This window comes from Diplotaxodon limnothrissa, linkage group LG23, assembly GCF_057381915.1.
Source record: "Diplotaxodon limnothrissa isolate DT_005_m linkage group LG23, D_limnothrissa_male_GT1.1, whole genome shotgun sequence".
NCBI lineage: Eukaryota > Metazoa > Chordata > Actinopteri > Cichliformes > Cichlidae > Diplotaxodon > Diplotaxodon limnothrissa.
The window spans coordinates 29,631,113-29,642,668 of NC_140617.1; the positions used below are offsets into that span (position 1 = coordinate 29,631,113).

The following is an 11,556-nucleotide window of genomic DNA, read 5'->3' on the forward strand; positions in this document are numbered from 1 at the left end:
GTAAACAGCAGCATATTAGCATTGTCAGTGTGAGAGGAGCATTGCTGTGCTTTATAAGTCCTCTGAGTAATGCTAGCGTAGCTGTGAGGTCATACATTACAGATGAAATAGAAGGTAAAACTATTATTGGACACGTTTTATTCTGCTTCAAGTCATTGTGATGATTTACTCTTGTGGGAGTCGTTTTGTCTAAATAAGTGAGATTTTTTAAATTGGAAAATTATAGTAGTAGTAAATAATAAATGAAGCACATATGTGGTGATATTCCTCTTTATCCTCTGAATTATGACTGATGTGTCAGCTCCTTTTTGCCTGTAATCCAAACTGTCCAGCAGCCAACAAATCAGCCTGGGCTAAAATTAGTAGGTCACCCAATCCCCTGCACGGTAGAGGTGAGGAGAAGGCAAGAAGTCAGATAAGAACTCTACTCTAGTCAGCTCCAGCCAGGGTTTCATTTAGAAAGCTTTGAAGGTGCTTTTCTCTGATTGGCCTAAATCACTAGACCTGTGGTTGCTGCAGATTTGTCCTATATTCCAAAATAAGCTGTTTGAATAAACTTAAATGGGACATTTGAAGCTGCTACTGTAACAGCAAAGTGAACACAAAGAAAACCTGAGTCACTAACCAGGCTGGGTTTGAAGAAGTGGAAAGTTTTGTATGATTTCTAAAAATGTGTGAGGACTGAAAGCTTTAAAGGTGCACAACGCTGCTCCTTTGTGCATTTTAAATTAGTTCACATTTGGGTGTTTTTTAATTGATGTGAGATTGTCAGTCGGTGATTACAGAAAGGTTAGCAGTCTGTTAGCTTCATTTAAAGTCTAAAAGCACACGCAGTGAACCTGCTACAGCATATTGAGAGCCAAAGTACTGGCTGCAGCAATACAAGTAACATGTATCCAGGTGTGCACACGTGTACTGTGTGCCATACACAAGAGTACATGAATTGGTACAAATGGGAAAAGGAACAGAATGCAGTGATTAGCAAATTTCACTCACCTGTATTATGTTCACAACAGAATAAAGAAAACATATTGAACGTTGACACAGACATTTCACTATTTCCTGAAAAATATCAACTCATTTTGAATTTAATGCCAGCAACACATCTCAAAAAAGTAAAAGTAAGTGGTACTACAGAGAAACAGCTGGAGGAACATTTTGCAGCTAATTAGTGAATGTTGCTGTAGCACTGTAGAAAGGCAGAGGGTCATCAATCTGCAAAAAAACTGCATCTACAAATTATGGATATTCCTCAAAGTAAAATTCATCATCTTTAGTGAATAATAGCAGCAAAACATTAAAAAAAACTGGAGAAATCTCTGAGCTGCTGCTATGTACTGCACTCTATAGAGGACTGAAGCTGTCAAATAAAAATAATAAATAAAATTAATAAGTGACTACATAAAAATAAATCAAAATCCCATAAAATACTGACACCAGATCTACACGTCAAATAGTTTTACAAATGCATGAATTAATTATCATTTTTATTTATTTACCTTTGTATTAGTCCCCTTATTACTTTCAAATCTCGTGATCCTACTTATTTATTTTCTTGTTAAATAGCTTTATCTTTGGCTAGGCTGCTTTAACACCTTGGTTATCTGGTAAGCTGACATTTCTGCTGTGATCCTGGTATTGATTAACCTCTAGATGAAAAGATGACCTCGTCACACATAATTATTTGCTCACTAGAGCAGGAATGGATTGACGATAACAATTAAAATGATAATTCTATATTAAAAATACATTTTGATCATTTTAAGACAGAAATGCAGTTGAAAATTGTAAAAAATTGTATAAAATTATTACAAAAGCTAATTTTGAGAAAAATAATTACCCACTATGTAGGGAAGGGAGATAGTTATGGTTCCCTAAGCATCTTTATTCAGTTTTTAACTTAACCCAGTTGCCCAGCAACATCCTCAGTAAGCTGTCCAGTGAATCACAACAAGGGCAATTTACAAGTCAAATGTCTAAGCTGTAATTACAGCACAACATGCCACTGAAAACTGTAATAAACCGGGTGGATGTGTCTGATCGACAAACAGGTATTATAGATGTGATTGTCTGAAACGTCTCATTGGAATTTCATTATGTGTGATCAGGATTTTTGGTTTTGTTTCCTAAAGTGAAAGTGGGGTGAGTTCAGTTTCACCTGTGCTGGTCATTCATTTTAATCTATTAGAGGTGACTGACAAGTACGTATAGGTTAATCATCATAGGTAAAAATATATCATCATACATAACAAGATGAGGTTTATCCCGAGGTTGTATCAACTCAATATTTAGTGGCTATGCTGCATCCAAGCAGCAAAGCAATATTTCTCCAGGAGCTGACTCATGGCTTCTTTTGAACAAGATCTGAGCATTTCATTTGTAAAGAACAGAGCTGCAGATCTCTTTTGTTTTTTGTTTATTATTCTTTGAGTCATCAGTGCGGTTTATCAGCTGAGGAAAATTATAAATCCTTCAAGTTAGCTGCCTCTGCATTCATGTACTTTTTTGCACAGCAGTTGACAAAAACAACGTAACATGTCGTGCAAAAAACACATCCCTGATTCAGGCACAGGGATCGCAGCGCTAGAGAGGACGAGAGGTTATAATAAAACCGCAACACTTTCATGATGAGCTGTGGAAAACCGCAGTTCATCCTGTCCAACTTGGACACCAAACTCTGAAGCACTATTGTGGCTTTGCCCACCCACCCCACCCCCCGCCCGCTCTGCTTATGAGTCATCTTGGCAGAGGGGTGTAGCGTTCTCCGCTTCATCCGCACCAACACTGTCTGCTGTCCAGCCTTTGGCCTCGTCCCAGACGGACACTGCAGCACTCGTGCCAAATACAGTCTCTCTGTGAGCAAAAGACCCCCAGTTAGGACAACTTCCCACTTCATCCAGGCGAAAGTAAGCAAATATGTCCCAGGGTGCAACAGTGACATTTCTCACTGTGACACTTGTGTCCTTTCCACTTCTGCCCCTGTTTGCTCTCCACATGCCTCACTTCTCTTAAATAAGAGGTAGCAGGGAAAATGTTAGGGAGGGGGGATCATCAGAAAATAGTCTGATAACTGACCCCGTCATTTAACGAATGCAAAAGCCACTCACAGTTACAGATCCATGCTAAGCCCGCATCTCAACTAGGACCATTTCTATGGCAACACCAAACACAGACAGGAGCAACAATGGAGGCTTAGGCCCAAAGAGGAGCACAGACACACTCACGGACCCCTTTGGGTGTTTTATTTTTTTCCCCCGCAGAGAATTTTTAGCATCAGGCTGCCACCTCTGTCACTTTATCCCATCGTGTTGCATATGCCAAGAATTTCACAAGCAAAGCCAAGGCCCCTAGGGGAACACAATGCAGATATAGCAGCAAGATGTGAGCTGGTTCATGCTGAGGTTGGATTGTAAAGAGCTCTATAGAGATTACATTTATATAATGTTTCTCCACAAAGCAGGCTAAGCTACACCCATGGACACGCTATGTTTTAGTCAACCATAGATTTATCCCATAGTGTGACAATCATTGTGTTTACTTTTTCTTCCAGTAAGAAAAACTATTGCTGTCAGAATTCAGGTGTGTGCTGAATGCACAATGCCAAGAAAGACAAGAGCAATGAACAGCAATTGTTGCTTCAACATGGGAAGGGTTATAAGGTCATTTCCAAACAGTATGCAGTCCATCATTCTACAGTGAGAAAGCTTATTTAGAAGTGGAGAACATTCAAGACACATGTCAGCCTTCCCAGAAGTGGACGTCCCAGCAAATTCACCCCAAAGTCAGATAAAGCAATCGTCTGAAAAACTGAAAGATGCCAAAACCTACATCTCAGACTCCACAGCCTCAGCTAGCATCCTGACACATTCTGCTGCATCATGGAAACAGCTCTGCAGTGGCCCCTTATTGTATATTTAACTTAGAGTAGAGGGACTAAACAAAGTAAAGGTGATGACGCGCCGACAAATCCCAACAATGCGAATGACGAACATTCACAGCACGAGGAAATGAAAAGACAGCCAGGGTTACAAATCCGATAAAGGTGACAAATGTTTTCTGGTTTCTTTGTAATAAGCACACATAGTCGAGTTTTCATGTGTATCAGAGTCCTATAGTTCATTAGGTGCTGTATGAAGTAGCAGTTAATAATATGACCAAGGTAAAAGTGATAAAAGTCTTCCTGTTACATATTTAATGGGTTACGACCTGTAGACAAATAAATATTGTGCTTTCTTTGATAATTTACACATTAGTAGAGTTTGTCCCTTGTTTGAGAGTTTTATAGATTTTAGTTGTCTATTTATATTACTTAACAATATTAAGCTATGTTCCTCTAACATAGCTAATCTTCACAGGCTGAGCAAGATCATATTTGTCTGTTATTACAGCTTCAGCTTCCGACGTGTGTTTTGTTCAGAGCACCAGTTCGATTCAAAGTAGCGACTCCGTTGTAGTTTAGGACGTCTCTCGAGAGCCAACGCAAATCTTTTTTTTGTTTATTCTGCTTCTGATGTTCCTTTTCAAGCGTTCTTCATTTGTTGCAACATATGCAGACACAATACAAGATTCAAATGAGAATGAATGGTTACAAGTATATACATATGACTCATAGCTGACAAAAAGAAAGTGATCTGAGCTGTCTGGCAAGTTATTGAACTTTGCAGATTATGCAGAACTTCAAAGTGAGTTCAAAGAGTTTTTTGGGTCTGGGATTTCACCATGTTGCCTTTTTCACACATATAATTGAAGCCTCCAGCCAACCCCCCCCACCTCCTGCTGATAGTTTTTAATGCAGCACAGGCAGTCATCCGTCACTAATGCTCCACGGTGTACTAATGCACCTCGAGTGTTACTTGCTTTACTCTTGCACGGAGATGAGCGACGACCACGACGACCGTGTCTGCCGCAGCAAATCATGCTGTAACCGCTCAGAGCAGAACAGGCTTGGAGATACCCTGGTGAATTATTTATGCGCTTGGAGTTGAGCTGTTCCTGTAGTGAAGCACCTGCAGGAAGAAAAGCTTTGCTGAAGCAGCGTAAAGATAATTTAGCTCCCATCCCGAGTGTGTTTCATGTGTTTTGCACTAAACACACCGTCTACGGTCACCAGTGCACCTTTCTCACTTTTTTTATAGCCACTTGTCCACGACACTCTGTTTGTTTGTCTTGCCTTGCTCTCATGGGAACGTCTTCTGCGAAAGCACACTCCAGCTGATCTTTCAGTGCCCCCCCACACCCACCCCTGCCTGAAAAATGGATCTCGGCTGGCTTATTTTGACTTTGCTTGACAGCAGAAGGCAAGCTGTGAGAAATGGAGAGAGAGAGACTAATGTTGGACAACACTGGGGTATATATAGTGCTCTTTTCCCAGAGCTGTGAGCTGTTGGTATTCTGTGAGAGAAACAGGATCCCCACCAATGAAACGAGTCACTGTTCCTGCAGCCAAGCACCATGTGGCCCACTACCCATGCACTTCTTGTACTTGTCGACCCCACTACGCCCAGCTCAATTAAACAATCTGCAACACCCGCAGTTTTTGCGTATCAGCCCTGAAGCTTTTTAAGGAGCCACTTTCAACCATCAAACTGAGAAGCCGAATCCCCCGCTAATCGCTCAGTACTGATACATTCATTCAACAAGTCCTCCAAATCAGGGGCGGATCTAGAGAAATTTTCTTAGGGTGGCATGAGGGTGGCAAAGAAATCAAATGGGGTGGCAAAATCAAAGCCTTTTTTTAAAACACATATGCAGGTGGTTACATATGGTTAAAATAATTCAAATGCAGTAAGTATACACGTTTTTCATATAAATATAGTCTATAACTTAATTATTGTCTGTAGCCCACATAATGACACACTTTAGTTACATAAAACATGTGAGTTTTGATCTTATGTACTGTATAGCCTTTATAATAAATAAATATGTAGCCCAATAACTATAAAATCCAGAAAGCTACACAAAATGAGGCGGTTCATTTACAAACACAAGTCTAATTAAGCTTCAGACTGTTTTTTGTTAGAAAACAATCACATTGTTATATGCTTAAATTACACAAAATGTCAGAAATCTGCACTGTCATGAACCAAAATTTAAACCTAATTTGTTGGATTAACCCACTGAGGTCTGAAATACAACTGCCCATTTTTGATTCCTTTTGAGTTTACGCTTGTATTTCACCCTCAAATTGTTTCATTTTGGTTTTTTCCCCTTGCCTTGTTTGGTATCATTCTTTTCAGCTCAACTGAATTTAGTTGTTTTTTTCACTGACATACTGCATTAGTATTACTGATCTGAAATCACACAAAGAACTTAAAAATACGAGTAGTATTTTTTTTTACTGTAAAAAAAACCACAGACATGTTGAGTAAATTTTTATAACTTGAAATGCAAATAGAAATTGTACGTTTTGTAAACATATACAACTATTTATCTAAAAATGCAGCCAATACACCTGCCGTTTTTTGTTTTTTTTCATTTTCTACAACCATTTAAAAATATTACTAAAACTAAAATGAGAGAACAATCAGGTGTTGCAATAAGATGCCCCACAAATGATGTGTGCCAGTAAAAAAGAAGTTTGTCCGCCAAAAGACAGAACAGCACAGGGATAAACCTGCAGGCCTGACAACAGGAGGTGTATCACTCCGCTGGTTGACAGTGTTTACGTTGCAAATGTGCCTCTGTGACATTCATTAGTGCCCTCACTGACACACAAAACAAAACGACTACACAACAGAACAACTACACAAGACAACACAACACACTAAGTATACACTCCACACTAAACGTCACAAATCTCCCACATCTAAAAACTCTCTCGCTCTCTCTCACTCGCTCTGTCTCGCTGCGTGGCTGCAGCTTGTTGCTATGTCAGCTTACATCAGTCATGTGATTTGGAGGTGCAGCGTGTCCGTGGACCACAGAGGGTTAATAACATTCACCTTCCTTCCATTTCCAGAGTGTAACATCTGTGTAAAAAGTGAAATTCCCATGATGTTGTTCAAAATGTGCTCTGGCACAATCATAAACATCGCTTGCTACTGAAAACAAGAAAAAAATCCAGTCCTGCTATGGGCTGAACCATTTGTTAATGGTGGTGGGGGGAAACACTATGCAATCAGTTTTAGCATTTATATTCACCGTTGACTGTAACTATGCTCAAACTGTTAATGCTATCTTATTTTAATAAACAACACTGTCATATGGAAAACCTGGGGTGGCACTTGGGGTGGCAAGGGATAATTTTAGGGTGACACTTGCCACCCCATGCCACCCTTGTAGATCCGCCCCTGCTCCAAATTAAACGGCAATCACCTAATTTTCCTTCACAAATGGCCGTTTGACGATTACTGCCACGTTTTTAGTAGACTAATTTAAACTGCCTTGAAAAAGCAAGAAATAAGGATTGTAGTGTTCAGGTAGACTATGTGTAACGATTACAGACTCCTGTCATGGTTAAAGTTAGGTTCAGATAACTGACACAATGCAAGCGGATAGTCAGTTAGGAGCCTTATTTTGGTTTTCTCATCCAGGGAAATCAAATACTGTTTTAGGTCACAGACTTGCCTGAGCATTGTTAGACACTGACAGATAAAGTTTCTCTATTTAGAAAGTATAAAAGCCCACATTTGGAGGTTGGAGGGGTTATTAGGTTGGAGTAGGTTATAAGTTTGTACTCGCCTAACCGTTGCAGTTTCCAAGGGGATGAAAAAGGAGTAAACTTCAAGCATCTTTGATCCATGTTTTTAAACCCTGAATTTAACCACCAGTCGCTTCCTGCTGATGAATCAAACACCTTCAATAAGACCTTTTGAGCTAGACCTTCTAATCCAGTCTACAGCTGGTGAAGCTCAGGGTGCCAGGAGGTTTGCCTTAATGCGTGTCTTGCTTAGCGATCTCTGCCCCACTACCCTCAAACTGTCAATCAGACTGAAAGCAAAGCACTTTCTACCAGGGCAGGATGTCATTTTTAAAGTCATTTGAAGGAGTTTATACAAAACAGGTATAAAAAAAATTGGAGTTTGAAAAGTTTCTGTCAATCTAAAATCTGACATGTGAGGGGCCTGTCATTGCTTCGACACTCCCATCAGGGCCTATGGTGAACTGTCTATAAATCATTCACACACATACTATAAACACCATTCACACTAAACCTGCTGATCATCCTGCTGGCCAGCCCCCTTTTGTTGTCTTACAGCAGATTACAAGCACCAGAAGGCCGTGGCTCTCGGCCCCGCTATCATACATGGTTAACCCGATTAACCGGTCACTTCCGGTCACAAGCTAAACTGCAAGCCGTTTAAACCTGAACGGCAAGGCATCCTTCTGCCCAAATATTTACTCACAGGAAGAAGGTTTCTTCCATTCGGGAAGGAGTGCTTCGAACACCTGTCGATGCTTTTATTGCAGACCTTTAAACATCAGAAAAAAAGAAAAGAGGTGGAAATGGCCAACTGTTCCAGGAGCCCAAAAAAGAGCCCCAAATTCCACCTATAAATACCAGCCTCAAGCCATCATCGTTCACATCCTGTGAGTAACCACAAACCAAAATGTTATGTGATGATCTTTAAAGGCTATGCTAATCCTTTTATTAGTAACATCTCTCGCTCTCACTGTGCTGACCACCACATACCAGCACGTCATCAAACTATGGATGCCAGCACAGCACCTCCCCAATCCCATAATATGATGAAAGATTTGGCATGTTATAAGCCAAAGGAGAAAATAATAAAGTGAGAGTTTCATAATTAAACCAGTGGAAATGCTTCATTGCTACCAGTCTCGCCCACGTCTTTCAATCTGAGACTTGAGTCCAAGATTGGTAACTTGACTCCCTCCCTCCCTCCCTTCTTCCCGTCACCCACCCCTTCTGGTTGGTCTCAGATACTGTATGACACTGCTGTGGGTTCTCATGGACACGCTGCCCTTTGGAAATTCCCCGGCTGCAACTAATACAACCCCGCCGTGTAACACCAGCGTCCGCTCGAGCTAGTGTCACCGCACAGGAGTGGATGAATTATCACCGCCAGCTTTGATGTGGTGGGCAAATTGATCACGAGGCATGCTGCCACTGCCGGGGCCATATCATGTTCTGCCCTCATCAGCAGATTCAGCTGTAATGGTGATTCCCTCCAAGAAAGCAAAACAAAAGTGTCACGCAGAGCCAACCGCAAAAAGAAACCCAAATGTGTGAGAGCCTTGTCTGTCCCAGCCAAAGAAATAAACCTAATTAGAGCAAATTCAACCTGATTAGATTGAATTAAGATCAGCAGGAGTTCACTGTGCCCTCCCCTCCTCAGAGCCTCGGGTCTCCTCTGGCCTCTAATCTTTGTATCTATTCAATTAGCAGCAACCTTGCAGAAAAGCTGCCACAATGCAGATTATGTTCTGCTCAGTGGTTGTTCTGAAAAGCCACTGAAGTTCAGCGCATCTGCGCAAAAGGCTTTGCAGAAATACAGACTATACTTCAATAATAAATTCAGGATTTTTTTTTTTAAATCAAGATTTTTTTTAATAAATAAAATACAATTTTGAAAATGCCAGGCTGACTAGGCTGAAAATGAAATACTTGTAATTTATTACAAACATGACTCAGTGATAATTTTCCATGACATCCATGCACAATCACACAGGCTCACAACCTTTTGCATTTGTGTATTTGCCTCCAAAGGAAACAGATGATATACACACATCTTATGACACAAACACACACACTGTCTCATAGCCAAGCTCCAGCCTTACCTCTCGCAGCAAATCTTTAGCCCACGGTGCTGATGTGCCTCTGCAGTGCCACTGGCTGTGCCTTCAGCCTGCCAGCTCGGATGAAGTGTTATCCTCAGTGTGAATGTTTGCTCCGCTCTCCTTCCCTTTGCAACGCTGAGCGTCCCTTCTCTCTCCTCCACTGCCGTCACTGCTGCTGCCGCGTCCTCAGCTGGCCTCTAGTACAATCCAGGTGGTCTGATGAGTGAGAGAGAGGAAGAGGACAAAGAGGACGAAGAGGTGCGTCTCCTGACAGGGAGCTGCTGCTGCTGCTGTGTGTGATGATGTCTGTGGCTGGTGACTATGAAGACAGACTGTGTGTGTCTGTGTGTGAGGAGAGAGAGCAGAAGGGGAGAGACAGGACCTGCCATGCAGAGATCAGCCCTGTTGCTGTTAAATTTAAACCACCCTGCCTGCTGACACCTTGAGCCACGGCTGCTCTCCCTCTCCAGCACACTAACACACTGGGACGCAAGTGCACACGGATCCCTGATGGTGCCATATGGCTCACGAGCCTTTGGGAGTCTATGACTATCAGAAGAGAAATAGTGAGCGGGGGTGTGAGGGGTGAAAGGAAATGTAGGTGTTTTTTTAAGGTGTTAGTGGCTCAAATAAACTAAACATTGCCCCAAAACTGCTTGAAGATGTGAACAAAATGACTTTCAAAGTCAGCAATGTCAAATCCACCAGTCAGTGAATCTATCCTGTCAGTGTAAAGAAGAGGGATGTCATAACTTTTTTATACTGTGGGCCATATGCATGAAGTTTAACATTTACAGTGCAAATTAGATTTTATACTGAAATAAGTGAAAAGCAATGAAAAATTACTGCACAACTTTTTGGGCTTAAATTGTAAGAAATAAATGTGTAAAAGTACAGAAAAAAGTGCAGTGGCTCATTGCCCAGACTGTCCCGTAATTATAAAACACAAAGCTTTTGTTAATTCATACAAAATGTCCTTTTTTCTGTGGACTTATAAAGACATTTCCCTAGTAGATGTCATCATTTACTTGTTTATCTGATACCTAAATGTAGTATGGATGACTATCCAGGAGGTCTTTATCAGTGGGAAAACTGTACGAAAATAAAGTTAAAAGTTGAGAATTTATACCATCTTTCACATTTTCCAAAGCCGCCCAGTGGACCAGATTGGTGACATTGCTAGGCCAATTCTGGCTCCTGGGCCTTATGTTTAATACCCCTGGTTAAGAAGTCTAACTACACATTTACAGTACATGCCAGTTTGTTTTTTTTAATGATAACGGCATGCTGTTGTAGAAAATAAAAGAAAACATAAGCTTCCTCCTCACCTGCTTGAGACAGTCTGCAGGTGAGGAGCTAACACTGGCTAGCTTCTATTAGTATGCTAGTCGATAGGGGCTTGGCTAGTTTTTACATTATTATTATTATTATCATCATTATTATTATTTGCTTATTTTTGAAAGGAAATGCCCAAATTATTATGTACTGTATTTTTCTTTATTGTTTTAGATGAGGTAATGATTAAACTGAATACCAACATTTTACTGCGTTTTTATTATAAGAATATGAACATGCAGTGCATATTTACACTATGCCCAGCTGGCTGTGCACTGTGCTTCTAGCACAAGAGTATCCCTTCTTTGATAGTTAAAAAGTTGGCAACCCTTGGTAAGGATGCACCAAAAATAGATACCTGGTGCTTTGAGTGCTTTAAAAAATAAGGGTTACTTTCTGATGCAGTCTGAGGCAGGAGGGTTGCAGACGGTTGAGTCACAGGCAGCTTCTTTCCCCTCAGCGGACGTCACAGCAGTAATA

General features: G+C 40.9%; 1 protein-coding gene across 1 annotated transcript in view; it reads right to left on the minus strand.

The window, feature by feature from the left end:
- Positions 1–10,149, minus strand: part of filip1l (filamin A interacting protein 1-like) — a 104,818-nt gene extending 94,669 nt beyond the window's left edge. The window contains exon 1 of the mRNA XM_085347675.1: positions 9,742–10,149. The gene's annotated coding sequence lies outside the window, so the exon portion shown is untranslated. The remainder of the gene's footprint in view (positions 1–9,741) is intronic.
- Positions 10,150–11,556: the final 1,407 nt, after the last annotated feature.